At 45.3% G+C, this 15,875-nt stretch overlaps 1 long non-coding RNA gene across 1 annotated transcript; it reads left to right on the forward strand.

Moving 5' to 3' along the window:
* The first annotated feature begins 2,331 nt into the window (after positions 1-2,331).
* LOC135362658 (uncharacterized) lies at positions 2,332-10,841 on the forward strand. The gene is made up of 3 exons (XR_010407592.1): positions 2,332-4,122; positions 5,119-5,324; positions 6,973-10,841. It is a non-coding gene; the product is annotated as an uncharacterized LOC135362658 (long non-coding RNA).
* Positions 10,842-15,875: the final 5,034 nt, after the last annotated feature.

Consider the following 15,875-nt stretch of genomic DNA (forward strand, 5'->3'; position numbering starts at 1 on the left):
ACTGAAACTTGTTTTTCTCAAACTTTTTTTGCTGATACTCCCCATAGATGACATTCTTATACACATCCTCTCAGATGTCCTTGGTGCCGGGACAGAAACTAGGCAATAGGTTACATGCAAATCATATTTAATAAGTTGTAACTCCACCCTTGTTCTTGCTCAGAATGCAAGAGATTTAGACATTCATTGTGGACTGATAATGGCTATATGTTCATCCATCCATCCATCCATCCATCCACCCATCTGTCCATCCACCACCCATCATCTATTTTCCATCCATCTATCCACCATGTATTTATTGAACATTATTCTTTGTAACATGTGCCAATAGATGATGGCGGAAGCCTTGCTGGGGATGGGTAGGAACTGATTCACCCCAATGATAGTAGTGTTGGCTCAGCCTTATACCAATTTTAGATTTTACCAAGAGACACATTGACCATAAGTGAGCTTTCTGGAATTCTGTCCTTGGTTGTCCCCTCCATTGGGGCAGCACTGTGCCGTGGAAAAATCAAAGGCATTGGAAACAGCTAGAAGTGGTTTTCAGCCTGATATTTGACTCTGGGTGATCTATTTGCTTCTCTAGACTCAGTTCCCTACTTTCTAAAATGAATTAAGAGCAGCAACAAAATTGATGTGAAAAACAAATAATGTAACCGGAGTGTTGTACAATTTAAACCCTTATGTGAATAGTAGTGTGTGTGCGTGCGTGCGTGTGTGCAAGTGTTTGTAACACATACCCAAGTTTAGGTCTCCTTAGAAGCAGATTCTGAGACAAGGATTCAAGTCCAGCAAGTTATTTTTGTGGAAAACTAGCATGTAATACCTTGGGGAACTCTAGGAAACAGTGTTGAACGTCAGACTGCTCCCACCTTGTGGTGCCTGTTTCACCAATACCCATCAGTCAGTCAGTGGGGGGAGGCTGCTCCCGGGGGCATTAATTTTCTGTCCATTTCAACAGGCAATGTCTACGGGGAGGTCAGGCTCTGGTGGCCACAGAAAACCTTCAGGCAAGTAAATGCAGCTGCTGGGAGCTGGAAGTTGGGCTGGAGTGCCCTTATAGGGAGGGGCAAAGGGATATGGATGGGCGCCTGCCACTGTGTGTGTCGGCTTTGGATGCACAAGATGGCCTTTCATCACAGAGTCTACGGCAATAGACAGTGTTGGTCACTAGACAGGATGCAGGCAAACTATGGAATGCTTGAGAGGTGGATGCACATTTGTGGCCACCACTGTGCAACCCGGTGCCCGGAGCCTGCCTCCCTTCCCTGGGGTTTCCAGGCTTTTTGGCCACCGCTTATGCAGCTGTATCCCACTTTCCAGCTCTGTCTTTGCAACCTGGCTTTTCTTCCTGAACCACCAGGCTTCTGGAGCTTCTGCTAGCACACATCTCCTCTCCTCTCTCTCTCTTCTCCTTGAGAGCCTTGTTGAGCAGGGGTCTGACGGCCGTTGCCAGACAATGTTGACATAGAGACACGTCCCTAGGTGGGTCAGGAATGTTTCTGATACAATCGGCTGCAGACACAGTCTCAAATCAAAAGTGCAAAAAAATCTAAGCCTCTTTCATGTGTGCACTCCCGAGATAAATCACTCCCGAAATGGACTTTTCTCTTGGGTTGCAGGGCTGACAGCCATTGGGATCCATATGTGACGGTTGTCCCTATACCTGCCAACAGCGAGGGGGCTGTTCCTTGCAGACCCTTGATTCTGCTGCAAGCCTCTGTCTCCTCACCACAGTGTTTGAGGTTAGAACGGAGATGGCATTCTGTCCCGTGAGCAAAACTCGCTCGAAGCCTCTGGAATTAAAGTGAAGGGAAGGAGTGGGCCCATGTCAGTCACAGCATAAAGGATTTCCATTGACCCAAAGACTCGATGGAATTTCAATCCCGGGCTCTGAGTCCATCTTCTCTGCCTCCTCTAGGGACAGGTACTGTGTCCATGGTCAGCAGAACAAAGGCCAGCCTGGTCCATTAATATTTCAAAAAGGTGAACATGGAAATGGCATTGTGAATGATGCATTGGCCCCCAGGGCAAGTCGTGTGAGGCTCTGGGTGAAGGGTCCTTCAGGAAGTTCCTGCGGCAACTTGGCGTCTGTCTAGTGTCAGGTTCTTCCAGCCTGCTGTCGAAATAAGCCTGGACTGGGGCGCCTGGGTGGCTCAGTCGGTTAAGCGGCTGCCTTCGGCTTGGGTCATGATTCCAGGGTCCTGGGATCAAGCCCCATGTCAGGCTCCCTGCTCAGTGGGGAGTCTGCTTCTCCCTCTGCCTCTGCCTCTCCCCCTGCTTGTGCTCTCTCTCTGTCAAATAAAGAAATAAAATCTTAAAAAAAAAAAAAAAAAAAAGCCTGGACTGTCCTCCCTCCTTGTCCCGGTTGTGTCCGGACTTCCGTGAGGAGCTGTGGCCCTCGTCTGGTGCCAGTCTTGGTTCACCGTGCTGCTAGCCCCTGGGAGCCCCGCGGCCTCCCTCTCTCCCCCTCCCCCGTCCTCTCAGCTAAATCAATAGATGACGTCAGACGGGAGGCAGCATAGGTGTGATGCTCTGTGTGCTCCAGCAGGGGGTGCCAGGATGGAGGAAGACACAGTCTCTGATGTCAGAGGCCCGTCCTATGGCTGGGGAGATGAGGCAATTCATATAAAGTGACAGGAACCAGCTCAGGACGCTGTGACCGCCACACCAGCCCCAGCATGGAAATGCGTGCGGAAGGAGGAGTGATAGCTGCCGACACCAAGACTCAGGAAGGTTTGGGAAAGAGAGGACAATGACTTGCTTCTTGAAGGAAGAGCCAAGGCCCTATGGTAGTGATGTCACAGAGCCCCGATGATCACTGGGTCCAACACACACTGAGCTCTCGGGGAGGCACATTCAGTATTTCTTTTTTTTTCTTTTTTAAGATTTATATTTACTGGGGAGGAGGGGCAGCCGGAGAGGGAGAATCTCAAGCACACTTCCCGCTGAGTGCAGAGCCCAACATGGGGCCTGATCACGACCTGAGCTGAAATCAAGAGTCAGACGCTTCACCAACTGAGCCACCCAGGAGTCCCACGTTAAGTATTTCTTAATGAACTTAATGAACTTGGAAGTGGCAGGACTGGGTGATGGTTGGGAAGACAGGCTCTAGAGCCAGATGCTGAGTCTACCACTTAACGAGCTGTCGGGTCCCTGTGCCTCAGTTTCCCCAGCTGTAGAATGGGGATGACGAGAGTGCTCCCTCATGAGGACTGAGGGGGTGGGTGATTCCAGAGCACTCCAACTCATGCCTGGCACACACTAGAGGTGAGGTTGCTATTGCTGTCATTACTAACCCTATAACCCCGTAGGGGGAGCCCTTCTCACTGCCCAGATGGGAGAGCCCGGGTCTGTGCGGGCAAGGTGATATATATATATATAAAATATATATATTTTTAAAGATTTTATTTATTTATTTGACAGAGAGATAGAGAGAACAAGTAGGCAGAGAGGCAGGCAGAGGGAGAGGGAGAAGCAGGCTCCCCACTGAGCAGGAAGCCCGATGCGGGGCTCGATCCCAGGACCCCGGGACCACGACCTGAGCCGAAGGCAGTTGCTTAACCAACTGAGCCACCCAGGCGCCCCAAGGTGATATATTTTTAACAATCCCTCAGCTTGTTGGTGGCCGGCAGAGGTGGGACTGGAACCCGACTCCCAGGTCCCAGCTGATCATTCCTGTGTGGCAAGCCTGGGAAGCTGTGACCCTTTACCTCCTGTTTGTAGGAGAAAACAAAATTTGGTCTGAAAGTATCTAATATGTAACCATATTGTTCCCAGAAACCAAGATCAATAATTCTGAACTGTATCAAAATGCCACAAGAAAGTAAATGATTCCACAACTTTGACCACAACTCTTGACGCATCTAACTTCTGCTGAGCACCACACTGAGGGCTTGGGGAAGGAGAATCGTTGGGCTTTTTTCTTTTTCTTTTCTTTTCTTTCCTTTTTTTTTTTTTTTTCCCTGTTCAGAAACTTAAAGTTGAGAGAGAGAAGACAAGGCAGAAAGAGCTACGATAAAACCACGACAGCAAAACTTGTGGGGTGATTGCTGTGTTTCAGACCCTGTCCTCAGTGCTTTTCAGGTACCCACCTGGTGAATCTCACCTGAGCACTTTGAGGTAGGTTGTATTATTAAGCCCATTTTATGGATGAAAACACAGGCTCACAGGGATGGTTATTTTGCCAAAGCAACATGGTTAGAAAAGAGGGAAGGTGGGACAGAGCCCAGGCTTTTGCCTGGAGTCTTTGCTCTTGACCCTAGTATGACAGCATTTTCAGCTAGAGGTGCTGGAACTCTGCACTCTGGTTTCCTGGTGGTAAAGTTGGCCTCTTGATGAAGTACGCCTTCCATAGAGTCAGCACCTGTTTTACTCTGCTGACAGGCAACTTGGGCTCATTTTTCTAGCACCTTCTTCTAGGGATAATGTGAGTTGTGCATGCTGAGATTTCTTCCCTGAGCTCTTTCTCACTGGGAAGGTCCCTGTGGACATGTGACCCTGTGGTGGCTATAAGTTGATGGCTGTCTGGTTCTCTTAAGAATGTGAAAAGGTTGGGCGTCTGGGTGGCTCAGTTGATTAAGTGTCTGCCTTCGGCTCAGGTCATGATCCCAGGGTTCTGGGATCGAGTCCTGATGTTCAGCAGGGAGTCTGCTTCTCCCTCTACCCCTCCCCACGTCCCCGGCTCGTGCTCTGTCTCTCAAATAAATAAATAAAACCTTTTTTTCTTTTTAAGATTTTATTTATTTATTTGACAGAGAGAGAGAGACAGTGAGAGAGGGAACACAAGCAGGGGAAGTGGGAGAGGGAGAAACAGGCTTCCTGCTGAGCAGGGAGCCCGATGCGGGGCTCGATCTCATTACCTGAGCCGAAGGCAGACACTTAACTACTGAGCCACCCAGGCGCCACTAAATAAATAAAATCTTAAAAAAAAAAGAATGTGGAAAGGTGCCACATGCTTCAACAGAAGGCCTGTCAGAGCCGAGTCATCTTACCTCCGTGCCTCAGAGAAAGTCCCAGGGCTTCCCCTGGGGTACCAGGGCTGGTACCAGGGCCTGTCTTTTCATGTTCCTTGTTCAACCCCTGATTCTGTGAGTTCCTTCGGTTTCTTTTTCCTAGGATCCCACACTTCACTGGAGTTGGCCAGAGTCCCTTTCTGGTGAAAGTTGATGGAAGTTTCAGGTTGTAGGAGCCCCACTGGACACAGGCCATCCTGACTGATAGATGAAGAGAAGATGATCAGCGGTCCAGCCGGGTTTGTCCTAAAGGGAAAGACCAAGGGCAGCATGAGTTCAGAAGAACTCTCTGTGAAGCCCTGCAAATGGGTGAGAAAGTAACTATTTGTGCTTTTATTCATTTCCCCCAACCTCAGGAATTTCTGAATGAATTAGTTGGAACGTGGATTATTTTAGGTTCCCAGCATTTAAACTAGTCTTGTATTATGATTGATGGTAGGATATATAAGGTATCAATAAGCCCTGATGTATTAATTTTTAAAAGTTGAAAAACGTAACGAGGCACTAAAATATAAAAGCAAGCCTGAGTTCCCATCAGAAATATTGATTATATACTTGTCAGATAGGTTTCTTTTAAATGCCCAAACTCAGATGCTCAGATTAAAGAGATGTCTACTATTCATGGCCGAATGTTTTCAACTATAATGTGTCTTGAGGACCTACTCTCTGCCTGTCACTCTGCTGAGAGGTGCATCTCAGGGAAGAAAATACGTGAGCTTCTTGCCATTGGGCACCTTACACAGTGACGGTGAAGGTATTTCAAAAGTCCCCAAACAATTAAAAAAATTTTTTTGTGGGTATTTTTTGTCTCCTGAGGCCATACTTTCATTCTGTAATAGCTAATTATTAGCTACTTTCAGTAGCATTTCTGGGTAACGTATGACCAAATGTTATAGAATGAACGAGATGTCAACATACTAGGAGTGACTGAGAGTTCATTTGCTATGTTTTTATTTTGATTACTTTTAAAAAATGTACTCATGTGTATCCATTAAAAAGGCAGTATCATATATCAATGTTTGCTAATAAATAGACATCATTTGCAATAAAGTATCTAATTTAAGTGGAATTGGGCCTCAATATTTTCCCCAAGTGATCAAAAAATAGTAAATATAATTTTCATTTTAAATCTTGTATATAATGCATGATTTATTTTGAATAATTAATTTTAGTAGCCACTGACACCTAGAAGGGATTATTTATCAGTTTGGGGGGCAAGGGTATGAACTAAGTTTCAAAAATACTTCTCATGAGAAAATGGCTAGGAATAGCTAAGGTTTTCCTAGCCTAGAAACTTTGGGGGCAGACAAAATGAGAAAGCTGGCTTGACGTGCTATATCTCCCCAAAAATCATATTGTGGAGCTGCAATTACTTTTCAACTAGAAGAAATAAAATTGTCCATCTTCAGAATATGCAGAGTATCCAACTTGCAACTAATCCTGAATTTCAAATCAATAAGGTTTAATATTTCACCAGTAATCATAGGTTGAAATCAATGCTGTCATGGCTCTTTGGAAGAATAGAAGCTTATGAAACAAAGAATTGAAGGCAATCATCCAAGGCTGAAATAAAGAAATATGCTTTGCAAGGGCTTTTGTGAAAGGAAAACATATGGCAGCTCCACCCATCCCCCCCACCAAGGTTTTTTCCTTCGTTTCAATGTTAGGTCCTGGTGGCCCAAGAAAATGGTTTCAAAACACTCCATGGCAGAAGGAGCAGGGACGTCACCAGCCTCCTGGGTGTTTGAGAATGAGCCAGGAGATGGGTTCTTTCAAACTGGGAACGCTGATGTTTATGCTGATAAACTATGGAATCTGTATCAGTTAGTTTTTACTGCATAACAAACTACCCCAAAATGAAATAGGTGCAAATAATAGCCAATTGTCTCACTCAGGTGTCTGTGGCTTGGTCTGGGCTCTTAGCGGGACAGTTTTTCTTGTGTCTGCTTGGTTCCAGGTTCACTCAGTCTGCAGTCAGTGGCTGGGTTGACCAGAGCCTGGCCAGTTGAAGATGGTGTCAGATGGGACAACGAGCTTCTCTTGCAAGTTGTCTCTCATCCTCCTGCAGGCTGGCCTGGGCTTGCTCTTTGCAGGATTACAAGACGTGGAATTAATGCAAGGCCTCTTGATGACTGGGCCCCAGATTTTCAGACTGTCCTTTCCACTTCATTCTTTTGCCTTAATTAAGTCATAACAACAACTCGAATTCGAGGTATGGAGAAGTAGGTTACACTTCTTGAAGGGAAGTGACTCTCTCAAAGATCCAAGGACTGTGGCCATTTTTCACTCTACCACAGAGCCATTCTTAGCACTAGTCAATTCCCGAAAGGCATCAGACTTATGGCAGTTACATACCATTGGAAACACCATCTCCCCAAGGAGGGCGCCATGCCTGGATGGAGCAAATGGCTTGGATTGGAAGTGCTTCATGATGATCTCCTACACAGTTTTCATACCACTTGACAGAAGGAGAAAATACCAATCAGTCTTCCTCTGAGATCTCCAGGGGCAGGTCTTAAGAAGAAGAAACAAAGAGAACAGAATCTTCATTGTAGAATGAAACATTATGGCAATCAATTTCTAAATGGTCAGTTCTCAGGGGAGGTGACACCTTCCATCATGAGAAAGCTGAGGGGATGGCTCCAGCACTCCAGCTCTGAGCGCTCCGTGGAGTAAAAACTACTGCAAAGGAAACGTTCCATCTGGGCAGCTGGTAAAGTCTGGGAATTCCCGGATGTAAACACACAGCTTGGGGGATAATGTCACTTAGGCATGGGCAGGGGGCCTGTGTGATGGCCAAGCCCTGTAAATCCAGCTGTGTCAGCCACCACTGCCAGGTGGGTTGGTGCCCTCCAGGGCGCAGGGGCATCCAGAACTGAGAACGGTAAGAACCCAAGATGGCTGGCTGAGAGCAGCCTCGTCTCACCTGCTGTGTTGGAAATTCGTTCATGCCCTGAAAGTATTTGCTGGCTTTTTAGTTCCCAATAAATAACTAAGTCTTCAGAGGTGACTCCAGAGGTGACCTGGTACCTAAACTGCCCCCAACCCCCCGTTATACTCATAGGATAACAAGCCATTTGTCTGTGCAAGTGTGGATAGAAAGTAAGGGCTTGCCTAAAGGCTTCCCCAGGGAGCCAGGAGCCCAGCTCTGAACCGCCCGTCCAGCTTTGCCCTTGCCCCGTCTTTTCACCTCCTTGCTCCAGGTGACTGTTGATTCTTGTTCAGCACTTGCAGCAGACAGACCTTTGGGTGGCCCTCATATGCCCACCTGGTGTAACCGCCTCTTCTTGAACCTGGGAGGGACCTCTGACTACTCCGAACAACAGAATACAAAGATGATGAAGGGACGCTCCTGGGATCAGGTCACCTTACATGGCAAAAGTAGGGGAATGCCACTCCTGATCCAGGATTCTGTCTGATGTGAAAATGGGTGGAAGGCAGGTCCCTCATAACAGTGAGGTGACGAGGAAGTCAGCAAGTCAAGGAGAACTAAACTGTGAAGTGCGAAGTGTGGGCAAAGAACAACAACTCGTCAAAGAAACTGCACAGAGAAGATGGAATTTCAAAAGGGTCAATATGGGGAAAGTTGCAGGAATGGGAACCTTTAGAATGTCACTGGCATTGTGGCCTGGGCCGGAGCCCCAGCATCCACTGAGATCAAATGCTATCTGTTCTGCAAAGCTTTCTTTGAATGGCCTCCAACCCAACTTAAAGTTAAATGTCACCCTCTCTTCATCCTGCAGTTCTTGCTTTGTGCCTCTATTACAATCGATTTAATTTGCCTCTTAGTCAATTACTTACTTTAGATTTTCAGCTCCTCCAGAGAAAGCCACGTGTCATGCTCATTTTTATTTTTCGGTCACACCTTCCCGACGTACACAAGGAACCTTGAAGTAAAAACTGGCTAGTGCTTACCTGATGGATTTAACCAGCAGGCCATGTGTATGGCAATTCAATCGTCAACACATTGCCACAGACCAAAAATTTTGCCCTGTGGGACCACACAGAGCAATTTCTCACTCTGGAAACGAAGAGTTCTTCCACCAGCCAAGCCTATAACTCAACGTTGGGAACTCTATCACTCATGGGACAACGTCCATGCCCTGAAACTCTCTGAGCTTCTGTAAGTCCCTTTGTCCTCATGGAGCAGTGGAGACTGTGTTTCTCATTCCTTCTGTGTCACTCTCCAGATATTAGGAGATGGCCATCCTTGCCTTTCCTTGGGTAAATATCATTTGTCACCTAGTGTGGTAGCTACATCTGTCATTGGTATTGTCCCCCTCCAGTGAATTGTCTCTTATGTCCTAAAATGCAGTGCCTGACCTGAACCTGGGTCTCTCCCAGCCCACCACGTCGCAGGATCAGAACTACTTTTGGTGGGGACCCCGAGTGTCGACTAAGGCAGTCCAAAATCCCTTGGGTTTGTTTTTGGCTACAGAAAATCATGGAAGCCCAGCATGCATGGGGCCAGGTCCTCTCTCCCTGAACTGCTCCTAAGCCAAGATTCTTAGACTCTCTATTCCTCATTTTGGAATACATTAAATCACTTTACATCCATTCCTATTACATTTCTTCTTGATGGTTTTGGGGCCGTTGGTCTAGCAGGATAACATTTCGGATCCTGATTCTTTTGTTTAATGTATTAGCATCCCTCCCACATTCATGTCAGTCAATGTTCTAATAAGCATGCCTCCTATAATACTGCTCAAGACACTGATGAGCTTGCTGAACACATCAGGGCCAAAAACAAAGCCCTGGAGCGCACGGCCATGGTCCTCTCTCTAGGTGGACATCACTCTATTAATCAACACTTTGGATACGCTTGTCTGGCCAGCTACAAATTCACTTAGCTGTACTCCAATCCCACTCCCATTTCTCCCTCTTGTCCACAAGAATATCCTGTGCAACTCTGTCAAGTGCCTTGCTGAAATCCAGATCCACTGATCAACCAGCCTAATAACCCTATCAGGAGAGGAAACGAGATTAGATTGGGGTGACTTGTCTTTAGAGCGGCCAGCCTCTTGGCAGTCACTGTTTGTCCCCGAGCTCACAGATCAACCCATAATGATTCGTTCTCATGTTCTGCCAGGGATCAATATTAAGCTCACTGGCCTGTTTTTCACAGAATATTCCTTCCTCTCCATGCTCTACCTCCTTATCTTGAATCCCTCTGCCAGCCCTTTTGAAAATGGAACCCTTTGCCTGCCTTAAGTCTGAGGACTCTTTCCTTTTTTTCCTGATTTCTTGAATAATCTTTACATCTTCTGTCACGTTCAGGTCTCCTGATAATTCCTGGGGATCTCTTACTGTCCCCCAGCCTTGGTTTACTCCTCTGGGGAAAATGATGCCAATCTTATGTAACCCCTGGGTCACTTTAAGCACCAGATAAAGAAATATGTGTGAAAGCTCCTTACACAAGCCCAGCATAGAGTTGATAGTTGTTAATTGAATAAACTACAAAGAACCATATAAAGAATTTAACTCTAATTGCATGAGATACTCACAGATACCCACAGAATACATTTCTAGAAAGCCAAATAAACTACTTTGAATTTCACTGTGTGCTCTCATAATTTCAGAAAGATGTTCCTCAAAGAATCTAAAAATCTTTGGCCCGATTGTCAATTCAAAATGAGCTTACCCTAAAATCGGATTTAATAGAAACCTAAGGTACACCCCAATTGCTTATTTCTACTTAAGGAAATTTAAGACTGTTGATATAGTTTGCATCAGTGTTCTTTGCTGGTTGAAATGGATAAATTGAATGATGAGGTTTTGGATCAAATAGATCCAGGTATTTGAAACCTGGAAAAAAAAATTTCAGCTAGAGAGAGAATATTGAAAGGGTGAGGGATATCTATTGGAAAAGCATTTCTCAATGGAAATAGAATTTGCATGATAGGTGTTAATTACAGTGTTGCTACTGTTAATTGGCAAATTGCCCAGAAGTAGCAACAATGTCTGTTATTTCAATCAAACTGACAGTCTTCATCCTTGCTGCACAGAGTACGATCTTTACTCTTCTAGAAGTAAAATAAGTTTTAGGCTGGAAGGGACTTGAGCATTCAAGCTAAGTTAACACCCTTCTGTTATAGAAGGGGAAACTGAGACACCTAGAAGCTAAGTGACTTGCTCAAGTGGACCCACTGGGGGATGGCCGAGCTGGAGCTCACAGCAGGGTCTCCCGACTCCAGGCCTGTGCCATTTGCAATGATCTATAGCTGCAATGACAGGTCTGGGATCTTTGGGGTGACCCGTTGTAGGTCCATGCTTCCAATTCCATTGGATGGTGTCCAGGAAAAAAAAAATCCTACATGTGGTTGTCATCCACGCTCTTTCTGCCATTTAACTTAGTCCTTGGAAATGTGAAAGCTTCAACTCTGGGCTGTCTGGTGCCCAAGGCAACGTGGATGTGAAGATGACAATGTGCATCTCTGTGATGCACAAATTAAAGCTGATTGATAGAAGGCCACGGATAAGATGTCACATCTTATAGATGTGGATGGGCCACGGGGCCAGTGATAAAGTGAGACTGGTGGGCTCTGACATCCGTGCAGCCCAGCCTTATTATTGACAGTGGGAGATAGTATTGATTGAGCTGCCAAGATGATCCTATTATGCAATTAGAATATTAGATTTGCATTTTTAATTCCTTTAGAAGAAATTGGCCTGAGGCAATTATGGCAGGAAAATATTAAGATGGATCCAGCTTCTTCGAAAATAACTCAGAAGAAGCTTTTAGGAAGATGCAGTCATTATCAGAGAAAAGTTTGACTTATACAAAGGGGTAATAAGGAAGCAATAAAAACACAAGGCTAGGCAAGTCTGAAAGGGCTCGTTTTCCAAGGTTTCCCCTGTGAAGAAGAATAAAACTACCTGACCCTAAGACACAATTCAGACCAGTTTGGGTATCGCTTGTATTCCGTGTGAAATCCCCTGCACACTGCACTTTGGGCTTCTCATTTGGGCAGATTTCCAGAATTCGTCCCACAGTGTCTGGGCAGAGTTGCATTCCCATGCTCCTGCTGCGGACGCATTTCCTCTGTCTTTCAAAAACTTTCCACCAGGGTTTTTGTGGTGGCTTGTCGCCATGGACAACTGAAGGCAGTCCTCCTTCCTCTGAGATAATATTTTTTAAATGGTAGACTCAATTTATAATGGTTTATGGAGAAATCTGTAAAATCCGAGGTACTAGCAGATGCTTCTCAAATCCTAAACTGCCTCCTTTTGGAGTGTGGATGGCTCTGGTTCCATTAGGGCTGTCTGGGCTGGATCTGTGGTCCCAACTGTTCCTGAGCCCTTGGGAAAATTTCTGGGTAAGCTGAAGCCACAGCTAGGTGATGTCCTTATGTTCAGTGTAGGAGTCAGTAAACTTTTTCTGTTAAGGATCAGACAGTAAATACTTCAGGCTTTGTGGGGCCACCTCCGGTCTCTGTCTCGTGTCCTTGTAATCCATTCAGGTCACTTGACAAAATCTGGCTACAGGCTGGATTTGGGCTGCAGGCCACAGTTTGCTGACCTCCGGTTTGGTGGACAGCACGCGTAGACCAAATCATTCCCTTGGGATTATTATTTGAATGCCTTCTAAATAGCAGATACTCATGCTTTCAAGGGAGAAAGACGTGGCTTCTGTCGTTTGGAGTTTCTGATATAGTGGGAGAGGCGAGCATGCAAGAAGTTATAATAAAACAGGATAATTGGTATAATGAAGGGAAGGACACAGCAGAGTCAGTCATATCGATACCCACCACCTCCTTGACCAACACCAAAAAGAACACAGCAACAATCGAAATCTACTAGGGTTCAATGCTAAGGGTTTTCCATAATGCAATGGAGGAGGAAGGTAAAACTGTTTAGGGAAATCCAGAAAAGCTTTCCAGAGGTCATTGCATTTGAGTTAAGATTGGAAGGAATAGGCATTTGAACAAAGAAGGGGCAGCATTATAAGGGCAAAAAGGTAGAGGAGAACACTGGGTGTTTGGTGCCTTTGCTCAATAGCTAAGGGTCTATGTGATGAAGGTTGTTAGCCAAACTGGCCCGGGGAGCAGGTCTGATGCACAGATGCCCTATTGACCATGACAAATCCCATCTGGTGGCGGTATTGCAGGATGGAGCTAGGATGGAGACACAGGGGTTTGGGGGAGGTCGATTTATGCTCAATATGAAGAGGACATTTAAAGTCACGGGTTGGTTCCATTTGTCCACTCAGCAGACATTTATCAAGTTCCTGTTTGTGATGGACATGGCCTTGGATGCTGGGGCCATGAGGAGCTTGAGAACAAAACCTGCTCTCCAGAGGCTCACAGGGGAGCCCGAAGGCAGATGCCTTTGGAGGAGGTGAATTCCCTAGAAGTATGTGGCTGTGAACGGGGAGAGTGACGTCATGAATAAATATGAATAATGTAGCAAGGATACCTGGAGCGACTTCGAGAGGCTTTGAGAAGGTTTAGTCTCTTGGAAAACACAAATTGCTGAGCAGAACTTATGCTCCTCATAGACTTTGCAAAGGTAAACTTGCTCCTAGCCTTTCTGTGCAAACTATCAGATTCATTTAGTCCCCAGGTTCTGTTGAACATTTTTTACCTGATGTATTCGTTTCCCAGGACTGCTGTAACAAATTACCACAAATCGAGTGGCTTAAAACAACAGAAATTTATGCTCTGGCAGTTTTGAAGGCTAGAAGTTCAAAATCAAGCTGTCAATAGGGCTGGTTCCTTATGGAAGTTCACGATGAGCGAGAATCTCTTGCATGCCTCTCTCCGGGCTTCTGGTGGCTGCCTGCAATCCGTGGCATTCCTTAGCTTGTAGCTGCATTCCTCCAATCTCTGCCTCCACCTCACATGCCTTCTTCCCTGTGTGTCAGCTCCCTCTGCTTTTCTCTTATAAGGATACCTGTCATCCTAAATCCAGGATGATGTCATCTTGAGATCGTGGGCTTAATTATATCTGTAGAGACCCTTTTTCCAAATCAGATCACATTCACAGATTCTGGAGGTTAGGACTTAGACATATCTTTTTGGGGGCCCCAAAAGGTAGCCCTATTCAACCCATGACACTGGAGAAATAATAACCCTTGTGATGGTTAAAGACCATGCTGGGTGCATCCAGGTTGCTGAGTATGTGGTGGAGAGACGAGGACAATCTCCAAGTGATGGGGTTTGTCCCTGTCCTCTCTGGGGGGGAACGAGGGCACTTCTGTGGGGCGTAGCTTCAGAGCGACTTCAAGGCAAGAGATCAGCATTGTGAGTGCAGGGGCTCATGAGAATTGAGGCACGACAGTGTTCGCCCCTGAGGCCAGCTGCTTTAAGCACAGCTGCTCATGGCGCTCAAAGTGGGACTATGGGCAATGTCACCCTGCAATCCAAAAGACAAAGATGAATGGAGTAAAAATGTAGTACTCTTGATTCATCAGATGATTCTACCTAATGAATCCATGACATTCAATAGAAACCACATTAGCAATTCCTGTTATTGGTCTTATCCTCCCGAAAGCCCCCGAGGTCCACCCCGGTCCCCACATGATCCATTTAGGAGAAAAAGAATGCAAAGTTTAAATAGATTTTTTTTTTTTTTGTAAGTGTGAAATGCTTGGACAAAAGAATGCAAAGCCAAGTGCAGAGATGGCAAAGAGACCTGGCTTCTTTTTACTATTATGGAGCTAGCGAGGTGATTATTACGCAACCCAGTAGAAAAACCGAGATCCTCATCAGTTAATTAGAGCAACAATATGGTGTTTGGAAAAAGGTTGACTCAGTCTTTCTTAGTTGTTATCGCTGTGGCACGTTCCTGGTAATTTCTGTAACTCTGTTTCTCAACTTCTGGAGCTGTGTCTTTGTTTCCTTGCTATAAACAGCTGATGGGACCCTGGCTCTCAGTTAGTACGAAGCTTTAGTTGCTTAGTTCAGTTCAGCAAATATCCTTAAGCACCCACTCTATACCAGGCTCCATGGCTCAGGACGGGGATTAAGATGCTGAATAAAATTATTTAGATATAAGGTGGAACACGTGAGGTCTTCTCCTCTGAGTATCCTAAAGATTTAATCTCCTGTATATGTGTAAGATTTATTTTTATTTTTTATTTATTTGTGTGTTTCAGAGAGAGGGAGAGATGGGAGGAGGAGCAGAGGGAGAGGGAGAGAGAGAATCTTAAGCAGGCTCCACGCCCAGCACAGAGCCCCACATGGGGCTCGATCTCACAACCCTGAGCCAAAATCAAGAGTTGGATGCTTAAGGGACTCAGCCACTCAAGCACCCCCCCACCCCCCATAGGATTTATTTTTGATGTGTGCTTTTGAATGGCAAAGAAATGGAGGAACTGTGGGTGAAGTCAATTCTCTGAAACTTTAACTTGGGGTCCTCACCTTCTTCAGCTTTCATTCAATAGGAATAATTGCCTTAAGCCCTCCTCTCTCCAGGTGTTTTGAAGGAAGCACAAGATGTTAATATGATGATGCTCTTTCCAGCAAATAGCACCATTAATTGGGTCTTTGCTATTTTCTGTATAGACTGAAGCTTGATTTGGGTGTCAGCAAGTTGAAACTCCAGCACATCCATCTTTCCTGTAAATTCAGCTATACCTTCCCCCATCAATTGTAGTCAATACGGCTGCTTTTCATCAAGATTCTGTAAGAAAGGGAAACATGGAAGAAGCATCTTTGCAGTTCCTTTAACTTCTAGAATCAGTGTGGCCCAGTAGAAATATGAAGCAATGGAAGTTAAAATTGTCTAATGAAGAGATAAAATTAATTTTAATGGTATCTTTTATTTAACACAATATCCAAAATATTATAATTTCAAAATACAATCAATATAAAAATTATTGAGATATTTTATGTTTTTTTTCATATTGAGATTTCAAAA

Source organism: Mirounga angustirostris, unplaced genomic scaffold (genome assembly GCF_029215605.1).
Source record: "Mirounga angustirostris isolate CCGP_5_RB_7025 unplaced genomic scaffold, mMirAng1.0.hap1 SCAF_1, whole genome shotgun sequence".
Lineage (NCBI taxonomy): Eukaryota > Metazoa > Chordata > Mammalia > Carnivora > Phocidae > Mirounga > Mirounga angustirostris.